Source organism: Gorilla gorilla, chromosome 6 (assembly GCF_029281585.2).
Source record: "Gorilla gorilla gorilla isolate KB3781 chromosome 6, NHGRI_mGorGor1-v2.1_pri, whole genome shotgun sequence".
Taxonomy (NCBI): domain Eukaryota; kingdom Metazoa; phylum Chordata; class Mammalia; order Primates; family Hominidae; genus Gorilla; species Gorilla gorilla.
The window spans coordinates 11,201,520-11,224,439 of NC_073230.2; the positions used below are offsets into that span (position 1 = coordinate 11,201,520).

The 22,920-nt window shown below is 39.7% G+C and overlaps 1 protein-coding gene and 1 long non-coding RNA gene across 3 annotated transcripts in view; one reads left to right on the forward strand and one right to left on the reverse strand.

The window, feature by feature from the left end:
- The window catches only part of LOC134758853 (uncharacterized), a 48,399-nt gene extending 45,305 nt beyond the window's left edge, over nt 1-3,094 (reverse strand). The window contains exon 1 of the long non-coding RNA XR_010134510.1: nt 2,899-3,094. This is a non-coding gene — a long non-coding RNA (uncharacterized lncRNA). The remainder of the gene's footprint in view (nt 1-2,898) is intronic.
- The window catches only part of SDK1 (sidekick cell adhesion molecule 1), a 965,237-nt gene that overhangs the window by 443,404 nt on the left and 498,913 nt on the right, over nt 1-22,920 (forward strand). The gene's annotated exons all lie outside the window — the stretch shown is intronic.

The following is a 22,920-nucleotide window of genomic DNA, read 5'->3' on the forward strand; positions in this document are numbered from 1 at the left end:
TTCTCATGTAGGCTTCTGTGTACAGAGCTAGAACTGGCAAGTTAGAGTGGACCTTTTACTTTAATTGTGGAAGGAGGGCAAGCAGCCCCTGAGAAAATAAGAGTCTCTAACAAAATGCACTTATACCCTCCAGACCTGTCTACTTTACCAGAATGGGTGTGCCGGTATACAGAATACCCTAGTACCACAAAATAACTTCAACTGCAAACAATTAAACTAGTAAGTATTTAAGGAACATTTGCTATGTGCCAGAAACTGCTTAGTGCTGGATACATATTAGTCGTTGTAAGTAGATGTCGGAGGAGGAGGGAGAGGGTATATATCACTACTGTGTGTACGAAAAAAATGATATAAAGAGTTGAACCGAGTGGCATGATGAGAAAAACTTCTGCTTGGATATCACTGTATGAAAGGGCGTTGCCTGGACCTTACTGGCCACAAGTTAGCAGCTATCTGCCCCCATGAATGGATCATAAAAGATGTCTTCCAATGTGCTGACATCATGTAGCCACAGGACCAATGCTGGAAGAATTTCCTGTGGCCTTATTATCCTGTGTAATTAATAAGACACTATTAATCAACAGCTTGACTCACAGATTCTATGACTTGCATCCAAAGCCCACTACTGGATGTCTCAAGTCTTTGCCATCTCTCACTTTATTTCAGCAGCCTCCTAGTTTGTTCCTGCCTCAGGATCCTTCCGCTTGCTGTTCATCTGCCTTGAATGCTATTCCCAAGATTTTTCCATGGCCTGGTGCCCCACTTTATTTAGTTGGTTTCTCAAATGCCATCTCCCAAGAAAGGTCCTCTTCATCCAAAATAGCCCCCCTCCCCCCATTTCTCCAGTTACTGCCGAACCCCTTATGCTGCTTTGACTTTCTGCATAGCACGTATCACTACCTTTCTTTCCATATATACATTTAGCTTATTTGTCTGTTCATTGTTTGTAATGTCTATTCTATTATAATATAAGCGTCATTTTGGGCACAGACTTCATCTGCCAAACATATACTAGGTATCCAGTAAATCCAATCAATGAATTCATACAGTATAACCTAGCAAGGAATATCATCAATGAAAAAAATAAAAGACACAAAAGACCTAAAAGAAATAAGACAGGCCAGGCATGGTGGCTCACGCCTGTAATCCCAGCACTTTGGGAGGCTGAGATGGGCGGATCACAAGGTCAGGAGATCGAGACCATCCTGGCTAACACGGTGAAACACCGTCTCTACTACAAATACAAAAAAATTAGCCAGGCGTGGTGGCGGGTGCCTGTAGTCCCAGCTGCTCGGGAGGCTGAGGCAGGAGAATGGCGTGAACCCGGGAGGTGGAGGTTGCAGTGAGCAGAGATCACACCACTGCACTCCAGCCTGGGCGACAGAGCGAGACTCCATCTCAAAAAAAAAAAAAAAAAAAAAAAAAAAAAGAAAACAATTTAAAAATAGAAAAGAAACAAAAATGTATAGTATATCCAAAATAAAGAACTGCTTTTTTTGTGGTTATGCTATTCTTTTCCCCTCATGAAGGCCAAATCTCCTGTGTGCTTCAATAGAAATCAGTGATGAGAAAAAAGTAGCAGGTTATCAGATTAAACGGGCCTCCATGTGATGATCATCTGTTAGCTTTAGTATTGTCTCAAATGAAAAACTCACAAAACACTCCAAGTTCCCTGCCATTGCTGAATTTAATCTTTGGAATGTTTTGAACCCCGTGCATGAATTATATCAATTTTACTTAGGGAAGGTCCCGTGGTATCTCAAAGTCACTTAGCTCAGTTTCTCTAGGTTTTGTGGTAATATTACCCTTTAGGTATGTAAATAATATTTATCTCAAATCAAAATCGTAAGTGAAATCCTAAAGCATTGCTATTAAATGTCTAGGCTAAAATGAAGGTACCTGCTTTTGCCACTACTATTTTGAAATGTAGACTCACAAGAAGTTGTAAAAATAATGCACAGAATCCTATAAAACCTTCACCCCACTTCTGCCAGTGGTGAAATGTTGCATAACTGGAGTGTGGCATAAAGACCGAGAAACTGACATTTATATAATACTGTTAACTAGAATAGAAACATTACTCAGTTTTCACTGGTTTCAGTATGCCCTCATTTGCATGTATGTGTGTAAATAATTCTAAATTCTATACAATTTGATCCTACGCATAGATTCATTTAATCGCCTCCACAATCAAGATGTGCAACTGATCCGCCATGACAGAGGAACTCCCTCGAGCGACCCCTATAAAACTCCCCTGTTACACCCCGTCCCACCTCATTGCCCCTGCCGTTTAACATTGTTTTCAAATGTCTAGCCAATATAATTAGCCAAGATAAGTAGTAGTAACACTATTGGCAAAGAAAAGTGAGAATGAAAACATATCATTATTTGTAAATGATATGTTTATCTCTTGAGAAAAATCCAAAATAATGGATTGAAACTATTAATTTGAGATTTTCTGTATAATTATGATTAAGAACATACACTCTGAAGCCTGCTATGTAGGTTTGGATCCCAGCTCCACCACGGACTAGCTGTCAGTCGTCTGGGAAATCACTTAACCTCTCTGTAGAGGTTTTCGTCATCTGTAAAGCAGGGCTAGTAAGAGTACCTACCTCACTGAGTTGGGAGGATTAAAGAATATAATACAGGCATACCTCGAAGATATTGTGGGTTTGCTCCAGACTACCCCAATTTGTGAATATTGCAATAAGTGAGTCACATGAATTTTTTGGTTTCCAGTGCATATAAAAGTTATGTTTATACTATAATTTATTAAGTGTGCAATAGCATTATGTCTAAAAATTTACATACCTTAATTCAAAAAGACTTTATTGTAAAATATAGTAGCAATCACCTGAGCCTTCAGCAAGTCTTTTTGATGGTACAGGGTCTTACCTCATTGGTGATGGCTGCTGACTGATCAGTCTGACGGTTGCTGAAGGGTGGGGTGACTGTGGCAACTTCTTAAAATAAGACAACAGTTAAGTTTGCCCAATCGGTTGATCTCTTCCTTTCACAAAAGATTTCTCTGTAATGTGCACTGCTTGCTGCTCTTTTACCCATAGTAGAACGTCTTCCAAAATTGGAGTCACTCCTCTCAAATCCTGCTGCTGCTTTATCAACTAAGAGTATGTAATGTTCTAAATCCTTTGTTGTCATGTCAACAAAGTTCAGAGTGCCTCCACCAGGAGTAGGTTCCATCTTAAGACATCATTTTGTTTGCTTATCCATAAGAAATACCTCATCATTGGTTACAGTTTATTATGAGATTGTAGCAATTCAGTCATGTCTTCAGACTCCACTGCTAATTCTAGTTCTCTTGCCGTTTCTACCACATCTGCATTTACTTCTTCCACTGCAATGCTGAACCCCTCAAACTCACCCATGAGGGGTGGAATCAACTTCTTCCAAACTCCTGTTAATGTTGATATTTTGACCTCCTCTCATGAATCCCGAATGTTCTTGATGGCATCTAGAATGATGAATCCTTTTCAGAAGGTTTTTGATTGACTTTTCCGAGACCATCAGAGGAGTCATCATCTGTGGCAGCTATAGACTTACAAAATGCATTTCTTAAATAGTAAGACGTGAAAGTCAAATTTACTCCTTGATTCATAGGCTGCAGAATGGATGCTGTGGCATGAAACCAACATTCATCTCCATGAGAACTCTTGGGTAACCAGGTGCATGATGTAATAAATAAATTAGTAAACTAGGAGAGAAAAATCAAGGCATGTTAATAGAAAATTTTGCAAACAGTGTGTCACAGAACTACCTAGGTAAATAGATGGAAAAAGTCATTCTCACTGGTAATTACAAATGTATTTTATACCATCAACAACATCTAGTTTCTACTACCCAATAGGCAAGCCTTTAGAAAATAATGACCTAACAACCATTGTCTGTGTGTACTTGTAAGGGTGGAGTAACATGTTTATGCTATTTTCTTGCAATATTTATTGAAGGCATTCAAAGTGTATGTAACTTCTGACAGTTAAATTTTAAAGAATTCTGAGAATTGATTAGATGCACTGTGGCTTTTGTTTACTAAGATTTTATTTATAGTCATTCTTTTATTTAGCAAATGCTGTCGTGGGCCTTGTCTATGCAGGACAGCATGCTAAGCACTAGGAATAGAGTAGTGATGAAAACAGGAAGACAAGCATTAAATAAATCGTGGGGCAAAGGGAAATAATCACTAGTGTTGAAAGAGGAAGTATTGTACTAGGTAGATGAGGGCCTGTAACTAGAGGATTTAACTTAGCCTGGGGTGTGTGTGTGTGTGTGTGTGTGTGTGTGTGTGTGTGTATGGTGAGGGGTTTTCACTGAGGAGTTGATGAATGTTGAAACGCAGAGGAGTGGTAAGAGGCAGGGAGGAGGGAAGGGAGGATTAAGGTGTGAGGTAACCAGCAGCAGACCCTGTACGGGGAGGCTGGAGGCTGGAGGCTGGAGCAGACAGAGGACACGACAGGGTGAATGGTAACTCTGGGGATATAGGAAGGGGTCACAGCACCTTTTAGGAAAATCTAAGATTTTAGTCAGGAAACTGATATGAAAAATAATGTTTTCAAGGGAGATTTAGTAATACAATTATAATGATAGAATATTAGTATATATTTGATTATACTGTATATCACAGTTACTATATGTGTTATAGTATGTATCATGATCATTATATACTATATAATCATTAAATGATATTTTAATGATAAATGATGACACAATAGTTAATGCTATAATATTAAACGTTGAAAGCAGGGTACAAAACAGCATGTTTGGTTTAATCCTAATTTTGAAAAGGAAAAATGATGTATCTAACATACACTGAACTCTAAATTGTTTTTACGGTGATTTTTCTGTGTAGCAGGATAGAGGCTGCTTTTTTATAGTTCCTTTATTTCCCGGATTCTCTAAAAATGAATAGATGTTACTGTTTACTTAGAAAAATTGTACTATTTGAGAAAAACAGATTTAGTTTATCTTGGAACATTTCATTGAATAGCTTGTATATATTATAATGGGCTTATGGAATAATACTGAAAAATATCCATTAAATGGCGAGTAGTCAGGTCCAGTGTTGGCTTTTGTCCCTGTGAGGTCTCCTTCACTGTGTATGTTTCCATTAAGGACCCTTAAGGTTCAGAGTTTTTGTTGAAATACACTATTCAGTCACATGGATCTGGGAGGAAAACTGGAACCAGCTGGCCTTGGGCAGTTGCTTTAGAAATTCTAATACATGTTCAGTTTCCTCATGCTTCATGTATTGAACTGTAAAAATTCTCTTTTGGTTACCATAACACAATCACAGGGCAAATTAAATCTCATCCCTGTTTCGTTTGACTGGGAACAAAAAACAAATCTTAAAATTTAAGAGTACTTGGTACAACCATATAATTACTATACATAAATCCAAGGTTTCAGGTACCGAATGCTTTTGTTTTGAGATTACAGCATCACTGTTGTTCAGGTAAATATGATTCATCCTGTCCAGACAATTTTTTGTTGTTCTACAGGAATTCATTGACAATAATAACATTCTAGTTTGTGGTAGGTTTCAGTATACTAGGAAAAAAAATCAACCAACCAACCAACCCAACTCATACTTAGATGGAGACATGCCAGTAATGCGAATATTTTCAACAGAGCATATTCTCACTATTCTTTGCCTTCAGAATTTAATCAGATGATATAATAGATAAGTACATGAAAGAAGGTTAAGGAGAACATCACCTCTTTTTTTTTTTTTCTTTTGAGAGGGAGTCTCGCTCTGTCACCTAGGCTGGAGTGCAGTGGCATAATCTCTGCTCACTGCAACCTCCGCCTCCTGGTTTCAAGCAATTCTCCTGCCTCAGCCTTCTGAGTAGCTGGGACTACAGGTGTGTGCCACCACGCCCAGCTAATTTTTTTTTTCTTTTTGAAATGGAGTCTCGCCCTGTCGCCCAGGCTGGAGTGCAATGGCACGATCTAAGCTCACTGCAACCTCTGCCTCCCAGGTTCAAGCAATTCCCCTGCCTCAGCCTCCTGAGTAGCTGGGATTACAGGCGTGTACCACCACGCCTGGCTAATTTTTTGTATCTTTAGTAGAGACGGGGTTTCACCATGTTGTCCAGGCTGGTCTCGAACTCCTGACCTCGTGATCCGCCCGCCTTGGCCTCCCAAAGTGCTGGGATTAGAGGTGTGAGCCACCGCGCCCAGCCGAACATCACCTTTTAATCTGATGTAAGAAAAGTAATCAAAGTTCTGATACAAGGATAGAAGTGACTCTGCTGCCCTTCAGCCTCTTTACCCTGTGCCAGCTTGCTCATAGTTAAACCTTGGTGCAGAGAGAGAGAGAAAGCACCTCGTGGGCTGGCATTCTAGTGTTCTGGTCTCCTGTATTCTAATGGTAGTCATGGACCCTACAAATCCCAAGGCAGAAGCTGTCTTGGTGTAAAATAGCAGCAATAAAAATTAATTTAGACTGAGTCAGTACTGTAAAGAAGAAACAAAAATGAAAACAAAATCTCTCCTTTCCCAGCTGTGTAAATCAATATAAATTGGTTGAACATGAGCTCTTGTTAGAATCTGGGCGTTTTTCACACTTTGTAATACAAAGCTCACATAGGCTTTACAGATGATGGTTAAAACGTGTGTGTTAGGGTCCAATAAGTGACATCTTTGCCTAGCAGAAAATTCACCTCATTTATTGAACAAAATTGGCAAAAGATATTTCACTCTGAATGTTTGGTTATTTTGACTGCTTCAATTAAAAATCGCTTCTTAGTATTTGTTTATCATTGCAAAAGAGGACTGGAGAGTTAGAACTTACATCTCTAAAAGAAGGTGCTTGATTTTATCAGAAAAGTGACTATTTGGAGAACAAGGACTGGGAAAGAGGTGTTAATTGCATTGGAGCAGAGTGGCAAAGAAACGAAACCATTTAATTTCGAAGTCTACTGTCGTGTGCTCAATCCACAAGCATGTAAAGAATTTAAATTTATAATTTATATGCACTGCCTTCTATAAGTAATGTTAGAGAATAAACTATTCAATGATACTTGTTAAAGACCAGTAAGGAAGACTTTATTTAGGACCATTGCAATAGGTATAGGAACAGCGGGATTTTGCAGTGGGCGAGAGAGATTGAGAGAGATTGCAGAGAGAGATTGAGTTCAACTCCAAAAACAGCATAGGCCGGTGGGAATTCATAGCCAAGGGGTAGTGTGTGGGTCAGCGGATGGAAAATGACCAAGAGGAAGCATCAGCGGTCTGACTAAACTGATTTAACTGAGTTCTTTGCTCAAATTGGATTTTCCAAAGAAGTATGCAGATAAGTCTAGGAGAAGGTTCAGAAGCCCCACTGAAGTTTGGCCATGCAAAGAATCTTTGTCAGTAAATACTAGTGAAATAAATGAAATTTGATAGAGACAAATAGGATAAGACAATCTCTAATCCTGCCATCTCTTTACACCTTTCTCTTTTGCACTGATCCTGCTTCAATTGTGAAACTGTGCCTGGATGTGGCGCTAACAGCACAGAAGACGTATATGTCAAGCCTGTCCTCTTTATGCGACCGTTTTACCTCCCTGCGGGTGCAGAATCTTCACCTTTTGAGAACTGTCTTTTTCCTTCCCAAGAGTGGGCCTGCCCCCCGACCAGCAATACCTTCGAGCTCCACCCTGCAGCCACTGTCACAAAGGAAGGCTGGGGACCTTCTTGGTGTTGTTGGTCCCACTCTTCCTCCGGTCCCTATGTGGCTACCACCTGAGGGCTCATGCTCCTGGCATTACAGGACATTCAGGTCCTTACTAAAATAAAACTGACATTTTAGCCTGTGTTTTTCATGAGTATTTCAGTCTTCTGAAGGTCTGATGATCCTTCTCAAGGTATCAAATAAGAGAGCTAATAAACTAGGATGATGCCCCTCTTTACTTCCTGTCCTATAAACCTTGAAGTTAGCGCCTCCCTTCATGAATCCTTGCTGCTGCGTCGCCCTCTCCAAGATGCTGCCTATGGCAAACTAAATGTGAGAGATAGAACCAGAGGACAAGATAGAAGAACTTCGGGGGGGGGGGGGGGGGGGGGAGGAGGGAGGAGGGAGGAAGGCGGAGCGGGGACAGCACTCTGGAGAGTGGTCCAGTGCCTCCAGTGCTTCAAAGCCTGGCCATCCCGTCATTGCCCAGTAAGGATGCTTTTCACAGGCCTGGATCATGGTCAGGGACAATTCTGATAGCCACACCGACTTCCTTTTCAAAGGTCCTTTTTCTCAAAAGAAACCATTTAGCCTTTCAGGGACTGCAGTACCGAGCTCTGTGATCCAGCGAAGCTGACAGATGCGGAAGGGGGTTCCAGACAAGGAGGCTTCCAACCAGCGCCCTGAGGTCACCTTGCCCGGTGATTGACACCCTTGGGCTCCAGATAGCCCTCCCCTTCCATTTCCTCTGAGGACCACTCCCTTCTGAAAGCCCTGGGAAACTGGTTTTCTACTTCCTTTCTTTTTCTCGTTCCGTGATGAAATTTGTGTGGTTATATCTAATATTTTGAAACATTACAAACAATGGGGAAGAGACAAAAGATAGTGTTTCATGGGAGGTGTATTTGAGATAGGCAGAAGATGAAACAAGCTTTCAACCAATGGGAAAAGTACTCCTTTGGCCTTTTACGATTGACATTTCAGAACAAGCTTTTGGGAGAAAGTTAACCAATAAACACTTTCTACGTTACTGCCTGTATTATTGAACGTATATTGCACTTTTTGTTTTCATCTTGCACAACCTGATAGGTGAGCCTGAAATTGGCTCTGTTAACTGTTCTCCATTAGCTTTTATTCACTCTTATTAGGGACTGCAGTCTATGTAATGAATTTATTGGATCAATTATTTTTATCTTAATGCATGTTTAGGACTTCAAAGACCCCTTTCTTTTGATTTTTTTCCTCATTTAAATAGTTTTCTGAACATCACAGTTTTGGTGCCTTCACTTTGATACATAATTACTATTCTGCAAGAGAGCCTAATACTTTTAATGCCGTCCGACCTCAAGATTTTAATAGAATTAAATGCAAACAAGATGAGGGAAGAAGAGTCATGGGGAAACTTGACTTGTTACTGAGCTTTGGGAAAAGCTTTAAACTCTTGGTCAAAGTGATTTTCTGTGAAAAAATCAAAAACATGCCAGCAGATGCCTTTAAAGACAACATTTATAGAAATTATTTTTTTTTTGAGAGTTTGATATTAGTATTCTAGCATGGATTTACGTCATCTGATACTGGATAGTATAATCTTTTTTTCCTCATCCTCTAACCCTCAATTCTTAAAACTCCGTGAATCCATTTCTTTCTTTGCATTTTTATTATTATGAATCGTGAGACTCATCTTCAAAGGCAAGAGCCTTATTATTGGGAAACAATTGTGTAGTAAATGCTTATTTGTTATTTCTCTCTATAGTTTTATCTCTATATAGTATAGTAGTATCTATTATCTTAACACAGTCTTGGAAATACCCACAGTATTTGTAATAAATGTATAATAAGTATATCAAATTTATTTTCTATCTAAATTTTGTTGTTATCTCAGTCTTAAATTCCATCCCTCCCAAATTGCTGTTTCTCCACCCTGAAAGATAAAGGGTAGCCCACGTTGATACTACTCGGTGTCTGCCTAATCACAGGAAGGCACTGAGATCTTTCAATGTACTGCCATCACATCACTAAGATGGGTGAGGTGGGGATCAAAAATTGAGAGAACTAGGATGGCGGCAATATTTTCAGGAATGGTCATTAATAAGCTAGTTATGAGATTGTCATATTTAAATTTCATGACTGTTTTTCAACCTGAATGTATGGAAATAAAAATTATAAACCCTCTTTATTTTATGAACCTTGTTTCTGAATTTCCCTGGAATCTATTGCTGTTAAAGCCATTAATTCCTTACTGTAAAACGTCACTATCAAGAAAAAGCTAAAAACATCACCATCAGTATTAGAGATGCAAGCATGCAGGTTTCCTAAACTGAAGAGACATTGCCACTTAATGAGCCTTTACAAAACAAGAGAAGATCATTTTTGAGCTTAATATTAGAACTAAAAAGAGAAATGCAAGGCAGTAGCCCTTTGCAAGAAAGAAAACAGGAATGCACTCAGCCAGGCTGCAATCACCCCCAGACAGGAAGGTTCTTGCCGTTTATTGCAGTTGCCTCTGATTCCTCCCTCGAAGGCTGGGAGCCTTAAGGGTGAACAGCCTACAACCAACCCACGTTCTCCCGACAATTCTGTAAACCTGTTTATCACAGGCAAATTTTCAGGTGTCTGACTATAGTGGGATTTTTTATTTTCAGTGAAATGCATGAAGTGACAGGCCTTGGTTGGTGAAGTGGCTGTTGTAGACTGAATATGGCTGAGTATGTACAGCCAATAATACATTTTAAAAGTCATGTTTCCACGTAGCTAGAATTGAATACTTGGTATTACTGTCCTTATTTTCTTCTTTTTACTGTATTTGATAAAATACGTCCATGAGAATTCAGCATTCTCTATAAAATAAAATTTTGAAGGAAAGTAGAATGAAAAATAATTAATGATTTGATGAGGAAAATCTTTCTAAAAGAAATGTGTTATTTCTAGGCAGGTCCTCTTGGCTTTCCATTCAGGACTTCTGCCCAAACCATGAAAGCAAATGACTAGGCCATATGGAAATTGGTTGTAAAAGATGTTTTAGATTAGCCAGTCACTCCAGGAGCCTTTGATGTTATGCAGGCTAATGAAGTTGGCTCTTGGAGAGGTTTTTATTCAGCTGAACTGAATTTCTGAGAAATTCATATTAGATTTTCATGCAATTGTCTTGCTTCATACCCCAGGGATTTATTAAGTTATAATTGAATATTGTATTTTTAAGAAAGTTTCTTAATGTATTACACCCTTCAGCAAATTTTGCTTGGTATTGTTTTGTCCAGATAATTTAATTTTACATTGGCTAATTTAGCCCATATTAATATTTCCCCTGAAATTCAGGTAACTTAGCAAACTGTTACAGGTGGTGAGAAAGAAAACTCTTTTCTTGAAGCATTAAAATGTTACATTATTGTGAGGTGAAATCTTTTATCAGCCTTTGGAGATATTCTATCAAGGTCAGTAACATTGTATCTGTCGAAGAAAAGTTAAGTTTTACTCCAAAAGCTGATTCTCCTTTCCTCAGTAATCCCCTGTTCCCTGCATTGTCCAGTGTTCCTCCTTCCTCCCATCTCTTCCTGTCCCAGGGAAGTTCTTCCGGGATTGCTGACTGGAGAAACAGCATGACATGGTTTCTAAGTAAGGGGAGGCGGGGGTGGGGGGCGGAATACTCCCTTGTCAGTGGTAACAATAGGCTGTGAATAATTCAGACATGATGAAAGAAAGTCTCATTTGACAAGATAGTACCCGATTCACTAAACAGCTAGTGTGGAAATAATGATGGCGTTAGTTAGGGGAATACAAGAAGTTCAAAAGTTTTGGTGGTTTTGAAAGGGAATCGCAGCACAGGGGCCTTCACCAGCTTCCCTTCTAATGTTCATTTGTTACGCCTGGAGTTTCTTACATTACTGATTACGTCTCACTTGGGCGATGTTTTATCTAATTTCTGGAAAGGCTTTGTTTTATAAAGTGGGCTTGCTTCTGTGGAAATAAACAAAGACCAAATGAGAACAAACAGAGGCTATTTATTCAGAGCTTGCTATACCAAGGGAGCCATCCTTTGCTCTTGGCAGAGACTCAAAGGCAGCCAGAGGGGTGGGAAAGCTTCCAAGTGAAAGAAGGAGGCTTCCAGCTCACTCTGATTGGAGGCTGTTGGCCTGGGGAAGCTGGAAGTGGGCTCACTAGAAAGGGGGCGTGTTGTGTGGTTGGTTTGGGGAGCATATTTGGCTTCCTCTGGTTGGCCTTGAGTTGGAAAGGGTTGAGGGGCGAAAATAGGGATGACTCAGTCACTGGCCAAGTGCTGACTGTTCGGTACCCATGATTGCAGAGGTTGTGTTTTGGCTTCGTGGGTTTCTCATGCGGGTGGGAGTTGTCATACACGGTCTGGCTATTGTCTGTCTGCATAGTCCGCCTCACTGGATACTGAGAAATTTGCCTAGCAGTGTATGAACTGGATAAACTTGAGTGGGAAGTCTAAAATTATGAATGATATTTGGACAGGATACTTTATTTTTTAAATTCGTACCCCACACTATTCACTCTTTATGAGGAACAGAGTCTGATAACCACCTCCACAGCCAAAATACAGAACGTCATCTCAAAAAAGTTCTCCGTGTCGTTCATTTGTAATCAACTCCTTCCCCCCAACCCCTCACCCCAAACAACTGCTGATAGGTTTGTTTGCCCCTGTAATTTTGTTATTTTCAAAATATCACATAAATGGCTACATGCAGTATGGAGCTTTTTGAACCTGACTCCTTTCACGTGGCATAGTGCATCTGACACATGCATGTTGTTGCATGTTTTGAATCTGACTCCTTTCACATGGCATAGCGCGTGGGACACATGCGTATCATTGATGTTTTGAACCTGACTCCTTTCACGTGGCATAGCGCGTGGGACACATGCGTATCATTGATGTTTTGAACCTGACTCCTTTCACGTGGCATAGCGCGTGTGACACATGCGTATCATTGATGTTTTGAACCTGACTCCTTTCACCTGGCGTAGCACGTGTGACACATGCGTATCATTGATGTTTTGAACCTGACTCCTTTCACGTGGCGTAGCGCGTGTGACACATGCGTATCATTGATGTTTTGAACCTGACTCCTTTCACGTGGCGTAGCGCGTGTGACACATGCGTATCATTGATGTTTTGAACCTGACTCCTTTCACGTGGCGTAGCGCGTGTGACACATGCGTATCATTGATGTTTTGAACCTGACTCCTTTCACGTGGCATAGCACGTGTGACACATGCGTATCATTGATGTTTTGAACCTGACTCCTTTCACGTGGCATAGCACGTGTGACACATGCGTATCATTGATGTTTTGAACCTGACTCCTTTCACGTGGCATAGCACGTGGGACACATGCGTATCATTGATGTTTTGAACCTGACTCCTTTCACGTGGCATAGCGCGTGGGACACATGCGTATCATTGATGTTTTGAACCTGACTCCTTTCACGTGGCATAGCGCGTGTGACACATGCGTATCATTGATGTTTTGAACCTGACTCCTTTCACGTGGCGTAGCACGTGTGACACATGCGTATCATTGATATTTTGAACCTGACTCCTTTCACGTGGCGTAGCGCGTGTGACACATGCATATCATTGATATTTTGAACCTGACTCCTTTCACGTGGCGTAGCACGTGTGACACATGCATATCATTGATGTTTTGAACCTGACTCCTTTCACGTGGCGTAGCGCGTGTGACACATGCATATCTTTGATGTTTTAAACCTGACTCCTTTCACGTGGCATAGCACGTGGGACACATGCATATCAATGATGTTTTGAACCTGACTCCTTTCACGTGGCATAGCACGTGTGACACATACGTATCATTGATGTTTTGAACCTGACTCCTTTCACATGGCATAGCACGTGTGACACATGCGTATCATTGATGTTTTGAACCTGACTCCTTTCACGTGGCATAGCACGTGGGACACATGCGTATCATTGATGTTTTGAACCTGACTCCTTTCACGTGGCATAGCACGTGGGACACATGCGTATCATTGATGTTTTGAACCTGACTCCTTTCACGTGGCATAGCACGTGTGACACATGCGTATCATTGATGTTTTGAACCTGACTCCTTTCACGTGGCATAGCACGTGTGACACATGCGTATCATTGATGTTTTGAACCTGACTCCTTTCACGTGGCATAGCACGTGTGACACATGCATATCATTGATGTTTTGAACCTGACTCCTTTCACGTGGCATAGCACGTGTGACACATGCATATCATTGATGTTTTGAACCTGACTCCTTTCACGTGGCATAGCACGTGGGACACATGCATATCACTGATGTTTTGAACCTGACTCCTTTCACATGGCATGGCACGTGTGACACATGTATATCGTTGATGTTTTGAACCTGACTCCTTTCACATGGCATGGCACATGTGACATATGTATATCGTTTTAAATCTGACTCCTTTCACATGGCATCGTGCGTGTGACACATGTGTATCATTGCATGTGTGTCAATAGCATCACTAGTTTATTCCTTTTTTTTTTAAAGAAAATTCTCAAGTTTATATTTCATTTCAACAATTTGCTCCTAATGCTCTTTTCCTGCCCCAGGAGCCAATCTAAGACCTAGTGCGTGTAGTCATGTCTTCTTGGTCTCCTCCAATCTGTGACCATTTTTACTCTTTCTGTAATGTGTACAACTTTGACCCTTTTGAAGAGTCCTCGTCAGGCATCTTTGGGTCGTGTCCCTATATTTGGGTGTATCTGTTGTTTCCTCATGCTTAGACTGGGGTTATGAAATTTGGGGAAGAATCCCACCGGGGTAAAGGACCCTTTTGATGATATCGTATTAGGGGGCACCGGACATCACCATTACTTATTCCTGGCGGTGCGAACCTTGACCTTTTGGTGAGGGTGGTGTCAGTTAGGGTTTTCCACTGTAAAGTTACCATTTTTTTTTTCCGTATCCTATTCTTGAAAGGTTTTCTTCTCTCACCAGCAGAATACATGGTGTTTTTCCATGCTGATTCTCCAACTCTCTGACACCAACTGGGTGTCCTGCAATTCAACTTAATTATAAAACCAACTCCCAGCGTTAGCACAGACCCTACACATTGAGGGCTCAAAACTACCCCCACTTCAGATCCCAGGTGTCCTCATATACATCTGACAGACTTTGAATCGGGGTTCCCAAAACCTCCTCCTTGGGCTCAGTAACTCACTAGAACAGCTCACAGAACTACTCAGGAAGTCACTTTACTTACTTCCTTTTTTTGAGACAAGGTCTCTCTCTGTCACTCAACTCCTGGTCTCAAGCGATCCTCCCTTGTCAGCCTCCTGAGTAGCTGGGACCTAAGGTGCTACCATGCCTGGTTAATTTTATTTAAAATTATTTTTAATAGAGATGGGGTCTCACTATGTTGCCTAGGCTTGTCTCAAACTCCTGGCCTCAAGCAGTCCTCCCACTTTGGCCTCCCAAAGTGCTGGGACTATCGGTGTGAGTCACCAGGCCTGACCAGGAAGTCACTTTACTTTCTCTGACCAATTTATTATAAAGGATACAACTCAGGAAGAGCCAAATTGAGGAGATGCATAGGGCAGGTGTGGAGGAGGGTGCAGTACTCCCAAGCTCTCTCCAGGCACCAGATGCCCCGTCCTCCCGATACCTCTGTGTGTCCACCACCTCGGAGGCTCTTCCAACCCCATTGCTGGAGGGTTTTCATGGACGGTTCATCATATAAGCATGACTGATTAAATCATTGGTCCTAGGTGATTGAACTCAACCTTCAGGCCCTCTCCCCTCCCAGGAGATTGGGGAGTGGGGCTGAAAGTTCCAAGTTTCTAATCAAGGCTTGGTCTTTCTGGTGACCAGCACCCATCCTGAAGCTATCTAGGGGCCTGCCAAGAGTTGCCTTGTTAGAACAAAAGACTCCTATAACGCTTATCACTCATGAAATTCCAAACGTTTTAGTAGCTGTGTGCCAGAAACTGGGCACAAAGACCAAATGTATCTTTCTCATTATACCACAGTTCTTTAGAAGCAAGTTGCCAAGTCCAGCCCACAATCAAGCAGAGGGCAGTTAAGTTCCACTCTGCAGGGAAGAGTATCAAAGAATTTGTGGGCATATGTTAAAACCACCACTGTACTTAATAAATATTCTGAGGGATATACTTTGAGGCAATACAAATATCTGTTTTTCCTAAACTTTCAGCCACCCATTTTAGCATTCGGCAGTGGCTCTTGCTTACAGCAGTTCTATCGTAATGTTGTAACGGTGATTTTTCTCATTTCCCTCATTCTTCCTACATTTCTTTTTTGGAATTTTTCTGTAAAGGAAATCTGTCCCATCTCCCATTTATATATTCAATCATTTATTTATATCATTTTGGATACATGAATATTTATGTTATTCTCTGGGTTATAATCTTCTATTTAGGTTGGTGCAAAAATAATGGTAGTTTTTGTCATTAACACTAATGCAAAACTGTAATTATTTTTGCACCAACCTAATAGATTTAATTTGTAGCTCAAATGGCTCCTACTGTGGCCTTGAGAGCTTTCTCCAGTTGGCCACTGTGTTTGTTTGACGTGCTCTTATCTTTTTCTTTTCTTGGCACTTACTCTGCACTGTGAGATCCTCCATCCTTGTTCTGTGTGTCACCTGCACCTGCCCAGAGTCAGCCATTTCTTTAAGAACCCTGGTGCCTTTTATGGGGAAATAGGATTAGAAACCAAGACTGGAGCATGGAGTGTGCTTGTAGCCCCTGCGCTGTCACAACCTCTAGGCCTCTCAGTGGACCCAGCTAGGAAACAGATGCATGTATTCCAACCCATGTATACACACAAGTCTCTGTTCCTCTCTGTATCCATCTGTATCCATTTAAAAATAACCATGAGTTTCTACAAGTATTTCTGAGTCTAATCCAGTACCATGGGGTTCATTCTGTTTTCCTCCCTTGGTTACTTGTAATTTATTTCTCTGACAGGGAGAAACCTGACTCACATTATCCACAGTTTATTTAGGTGTTCAATGGTAGCATTTGTGTAAACTACCCTTAGGATTGCTGGCGTGTATCCTGCGAGAAACAAATTTACCAACCAAAATACAGGCTTTACCCTATGGCTCATTTTTCCTTTATCCTGCAATAATCAGTCAAATCACTATTTCCCAAGGAGGTTTGGATCATAATTCTGAAAGAAATGGTCTAAAATGCTGTACTTTCTGAAGTCTAAATCCCAAAAGATCAATCTCTAAATAGAAAGTGGGAATGTTTAATAGGGAATGCTCATATTGGTGGCTATTGAATCATAGAAACATTTTTAAAAGAGCAGTGCTATGTAGAAAATAAATGTGTATGTATTTTCCGAGGAGAGCCACGTCCTATAAGAAAAAAGTAGCTGTGCATCGTGATGCATGACTTTAAAGTATTAGTTAATGATGGTGAAAGCCAGCGGTTGTGGACTGTCTCCCTGCAGTTACCCATAATCTGTCCTTGAAATATGCTTTTATCATATGTTGAATTTTCTTTTTAGTTTTCTCAGTTTTTTCTTTTTAAATTTTTTTCATTATTATTATTATTATTATTATTATTTGGAGGCGGAATTTTGCTTTTGTCGCCCAGGCTGGAGTGCAGCCTTAGCTCATTGCAACCTCTGCCTCCCGGGTTCAGGCAATTCTTCTGCCTCAGCCTCCTGAGTAGCTGGGACTACAGGGGCATGCCACCATGCCTGGCTAATTTTTTGTATTTTTAGCAGAGACGGGGTTTCACCATGTTGGCCAGGCTGGTCTCGAACTCCTGACCTCAGGTGATCCACCCACCTGGGCCTCCCAAAGTGCTGGGATTACAGGTGTGAGCCACTGTGCCCAGGCTTTTCCCCATTATTTTAAGTTGTCCGCATTCTTTTGTTTTACAATTTGCTGTGTTATATATTTCATTTTCACATCATTTCCAATACTGGGGGTATAAATTTTGTAGAGACCTTGAGAGGGCTCTGATTTCTTTTATGCATTTTTTTTTTCAAATTTGACTCCACAGAAGAGCATTATCATAACGTTGACTGTTTACGCATTGTGCATGTAGTAAAAACATGGAAAATTTCTCCATAAATAAAGAGATGTCTTTTTTGCCTATCTGCATTTGTGAAAGATAAAATTTCTCGAGGTCTCCGCCATTTGGGTGGCTGAATATGCAGTGGTGATCCAGTGCAGTTTTTGATCAATTTCAACAGAAGACTCAGGTTGTCCTTCATGGTGTTTCAGATGACCACAGTTACAAAGCTGGGTGCACACAGTTACCAACCACAGCAATGTGCATGCATACATTCCCCTTGTTGACCTGTTACCAGTTTCTTTCTGAATACAATTTGCTCGTAGCTCTTATGCTTGTGTGACTGTCATTAGTATACCTGAATGTTTATCCTTGCAAAAATGTATGTTATTATTGTTCATTTTATTGCACAAAGTGGCCTATGAAGTGTTCAGTCACGTTTTTATGTTTCTCAAATAAATCTCCTTTTATACATGTAAATAAATGTCTTTTAAGGAATTAAAACATTTTCCTCAGAATAATAGTTTTGGAATAATTTTGATCTTTCAGGATTGTGGTTTGGGGGACTTTTAGACTTCAGGGATTTTGATCTTTTGGGATTTCTGCATTTGGATGTGGTGTTTGGGATTGTGTCTTTTGGGATGATAACCGGCTCCTGGCAACCACTGATCTGTTTCTGACTCTTCCGTTTTTGCCTTTCTCAGTAGGCAATATAATTAGGATCATACGACACGTAGCCATCTGGGTCTTTAACTTAGCAGAAAGCATTTAAGATCTATTGATGCTGTTGTGTGAATCAACAGTTCATTCCTTTTAATGCTGAGTACTGAAGTATTTCATTGTCTGGAATGTATCACAATTTGTTTAACTCTTCATCTGTTGAAGAATGTTTTGGTTGTTGGGATGGTTATGAATTAAGGTGCTATGAGCATTTGCCTACATGTAATTTTTTGGGAACTTACATTTTCAATTCACTTGAGTTAAATACGTAGGAGTGGGTCGGATAAGTATGTGTGTAATTTTTATGTAAAGATTTGTAAATATTTTGTGAATCTGTAACGTAATGAGTAGCACTTTTTCCAGGTGAGCGTGTGGATTGCCAAGTTGCATAGAGCTTTTTAAGTTGACTGAATTTTTTCTAATTTCATTGAAAAATCCAGTAGTTTTTTTTTTTATCAAGCCCCCCCCTTTTTTTTTTTTTGCTGTTGCTGATGATCTATTTAGTTATTGGGTAGCAACTCATGTCAACAAGTGAATTCACATGCCATTTCATCTTTTCTTGCCTTAACTCGGTGAAACCCCATCTCTACTAAAAATACAAAAACTTAGCCAGGTGTGGTGGCGGGCACCTGTAGTCCCAGTTACTCGGAAGGCTGAGGCAGGAGAATGGCCTGAACCCGGGAGGCGGAGCTTGCAGTGAGCCGAGATCATGCCACTGCACTCCAGCCTGGGCGACAGAGCGAGACTCCATCTCAAAAAAAAAAAAAAAAAAAAAAAATAGGCCAAATCATTTTACAAGGACGAAGGTAGGGAAAAAAAGAAATAGGAAGAAGCAAAGGCAGAAAACATCTAGGATGCTGGAGCACAGAGAACACAGGAATGACTCAGGAGTTTTGGTACAAGTTTGATTAGAGAAAATATGCAAGTACTGCAGTGACTAAGTAGCAGGTTATAGTTATGAAATCATGCAGGACAGGAACACTGAGGTTAAATACAAACCGACAACAAAAATCATAAGAATAATATGTAAAAGCAAGTATGAAGCCTTTGTATTTGCTTGCGACTGGCAGTTTGAATAGCAAAATGATCTTTCACATCAGGCTCAGTGTGTTAAATCCAGCCCTAGGCAAGAATAAGCAAATATTGTTTCCGTATGACAAGCCTTTAGCTGCTAGTGAAATGGTTTCTTTGTAGTGAACTATAGGCACAAACTATCAGCAGATGACTGTGTATCTGAGCATATCTTTAACCACAGTTAGCTACAAATTATTTATAGAGGTTAAATAAATGTTTACACTGAATGATTTAGGAATGAGCACATAACAGCGGTTTGGGGGATTATATTTCTGCTATTGAAATCTAAATACTCCTACAACAATCCTTTCAGCTTAGATCCGTGGTTTCTAGTTGAGGAAGCAGTACCTCCTATGGCACATTCTGGGTCTCCTATGGGACGTACTGGGTGTTCTGTGGGCATTTTTGGTGGTCCTGATGATGGCATTTGTGGAGAGGACAGAAGCCAGACTGCACCTGCTGCAGCGCTCGGATAGTCCTGCAGGATGAAGGGCGGCTCTGCGCCCTCATAGATCTCCTGCACGACCCTCCAGATGTTTACGTAGGTAAAAGCAAAAAACAACAACAAAAAACTAGTACTTCATTTTTCTTATACATGCATGGTATTTTTGTGGTATTTTTAACTTTCACCGATATTTGCTGCAAATGCAATTACTGAGTAAATTGAGGGAAAATTGTGCTTTGGTTGGTTGGGTACTTTTACCGATAGCCATTCTCCATTTCAGCAATGCCCTTGTGGTGTTTGAGCGGCCAGTGCAACACCTGTGAATCAGTCTTCATTTGTAGCTGTGGCATGCAAATATTTAACAGAGGGTATGTAACATTCACTGTAATAGACTTAAAACCAAATATTTTTTAATTAGATGAAGACCATGAAGTGTGAAGAGACCACTGACTTTTATTAATAGTTTTTAAAAATATCACTGTCATCTATGTAGTTTTTATTTCTGTAGTATGACAGTATGAATATGTTATAAAATCACACATTTAAATGATTGATTTTTGAGGTTGCCTACAGGTTTGTAGTTTCATACTGATGTGTGCAGAAGTCTACAACATAACTGTGTTCTAGCCTCCTGGTTCTTTCCCTCTTAAGCATCAGAGACTGGATCTTTTGCTTGGCACATGATACGAATTCAAGATAGAGTATTTTTCTGGGATCCTTTTTCAGTACCCTATCTTGTGTCAACATAGGACATTATTTTGACACTTCACTTAAAAATAAGCCTCCTTATTCCTGAGAAAGCCATAAATTTCTTTTTCTTTAATAATGAGTAATTTGTCTTGGATAAACGGTCTTTAATAAATTTTTTTGTCTTGTCATTTACAAATAAGCATAGTCTTATTTTTTGTAATCTTAGTACTTTTGATTGTTTAATATTTCAGTTTTAAAAATCAAGGCATAACTTACATGTAGCAAAATACAGAAGTCTTAAGCATACAACTCGATCATTTTTTTCAACATTTTATTATAGACATTTTCAAACGTACAGAAAAGCCAAAAGAATTGTAAAGTGAACATCCATATGCTCACCACCTAGATTCTGCAACGAACATTTTGCTACATTTACTTCATTGCATCTATACATCTTCATGTCCCTCCATTCTTCTACCAGTCCATCTTATTTGATACATTTCAAAGCTGCAGGCATCAGTACACGTTGCCCCTAAACGCTTCACCATGCATATCATTAGAGTTTCATGTGTTTGCTTGTTAAGCTAAACTTTGCACACAATAAAATGCATAAATATTAAACATAAAATATTGAACATAAAACATATATTTTTATTATTCCTTTCACGTGAGATTCATAGATGCCAGAATAACAGTTACCTTTTTAGGGGTGGTGGTAAGAATGCAAATATTTTATATCTCTATCTAGGTGGCGTTTTCATGAGTGTATAGTTTAAAATTCATTCATGACATATTCATACATTAGAATAGTATTTACTGATAATAAGGAACAAACTAACATATAAATGCTCCTCACATGATTTTACGAATGTATGCATCCGTGTCCTATAAGTCCATTAAGGTATGAAATATCACTGCCACTGTTACCTCAAACAGTTCTCTCAAGCCCCTTCCCAGTCAAACCTAACCCTAACCCAAAAGGAAACCACAATTTTGAAAATTTTTGCCATAGAAAATACAGCCTTGGTATGGGGATTTGTGAATGGTCTGGAAACCCTTCAGGGGACCCTGGGGGTGAAAGCTATGAGTAGTATTGTTATAATACTCGTATTTTTATAATGCTACTTTGGTATTTTCCCTTTTCTATCTCATTCTCTTGTGAATGGGGATTTTCAGATGCTACAGTAATTTCTTGCATAGTAGTATTATTGCTCCTAGGTTCTGTATTTAAGGGAGATTGATGAGCTGAGGAAAGAATGAATACTTTAAAACTTGATCTAAGGCAGTATTCTCCATCCTACTGGACAAAATACCCCCCTTTTTTACAACAAATATTTAATCATGGCCCTATTATTCTCCTGCGATGAAATTCATAGATTAAAATAACCATCCTAGGCCGGGCACAGTGACTCATGCCTGTAATCCCAACACTTTGGGAGGCCGAGGCAGGTGGATCACCTGAGCTCAGGAGTTCGAGACCAGCCTGACCAACATGGTGAAATCCCGCCTCTACTAATAATACAAAAATTACCTGGGCATGGTGTCGCTTGTAATCCCAGCTACTTGGGAGGCTGAGGCAAGAGAATTGCTGGAATCCGAGAAGCAGAGGTTGCAGTGAGCTGAGATTGCGCCACCGCACTCTAGCCTGGGCGACAGAGTGAGACTCTGTCTCAAAAAATAAAAAAATTAAAAAAAAAAAATCATCCTAAACATACAGTTTTTAAAAAAAATCAATATAATGTTCTAGCTTTGATATAAAGGAGAAATAAAACTAATTCATAATGAATATGTATTTTAATATGTAAATTGAATTCAGAAACAGATATGAAAATCCAGCTGTCTTCTATTAAGCTAAACATTAAAGGCATTTTTAAAAATAAAAAGTGCCATTCTTTTACTTTGTTTTGGAAAGTATTATTTTTCATAAAACATGTTATATAGTCTAATATGTAAGGTTTATTGTCATTTTTAATGAATTATGAATCTCAGGTATGTCAGTATAAAATGTAATATGGTAAATGTACATATATAACAACATAAAACTTTTTGGTTTTCTTTTAATAATTATAGTTTTTAAACTGTATAAGGATAATGAGACCAAAAAATTTGAGAATCACTGGTTTAGCTTGTACTAGAACAATATAAGTGAATTATATAGTGTGTGGCTTTAAAAAAAATCTAGTGCTTATTTTACTCGGGATAATGTTTCTGAGATGCATCCATATATTAGTAGTTTGTTCCTTATTATCAATAAACAATATTCCATTGTATGAATATGCCACCAATGAATTTT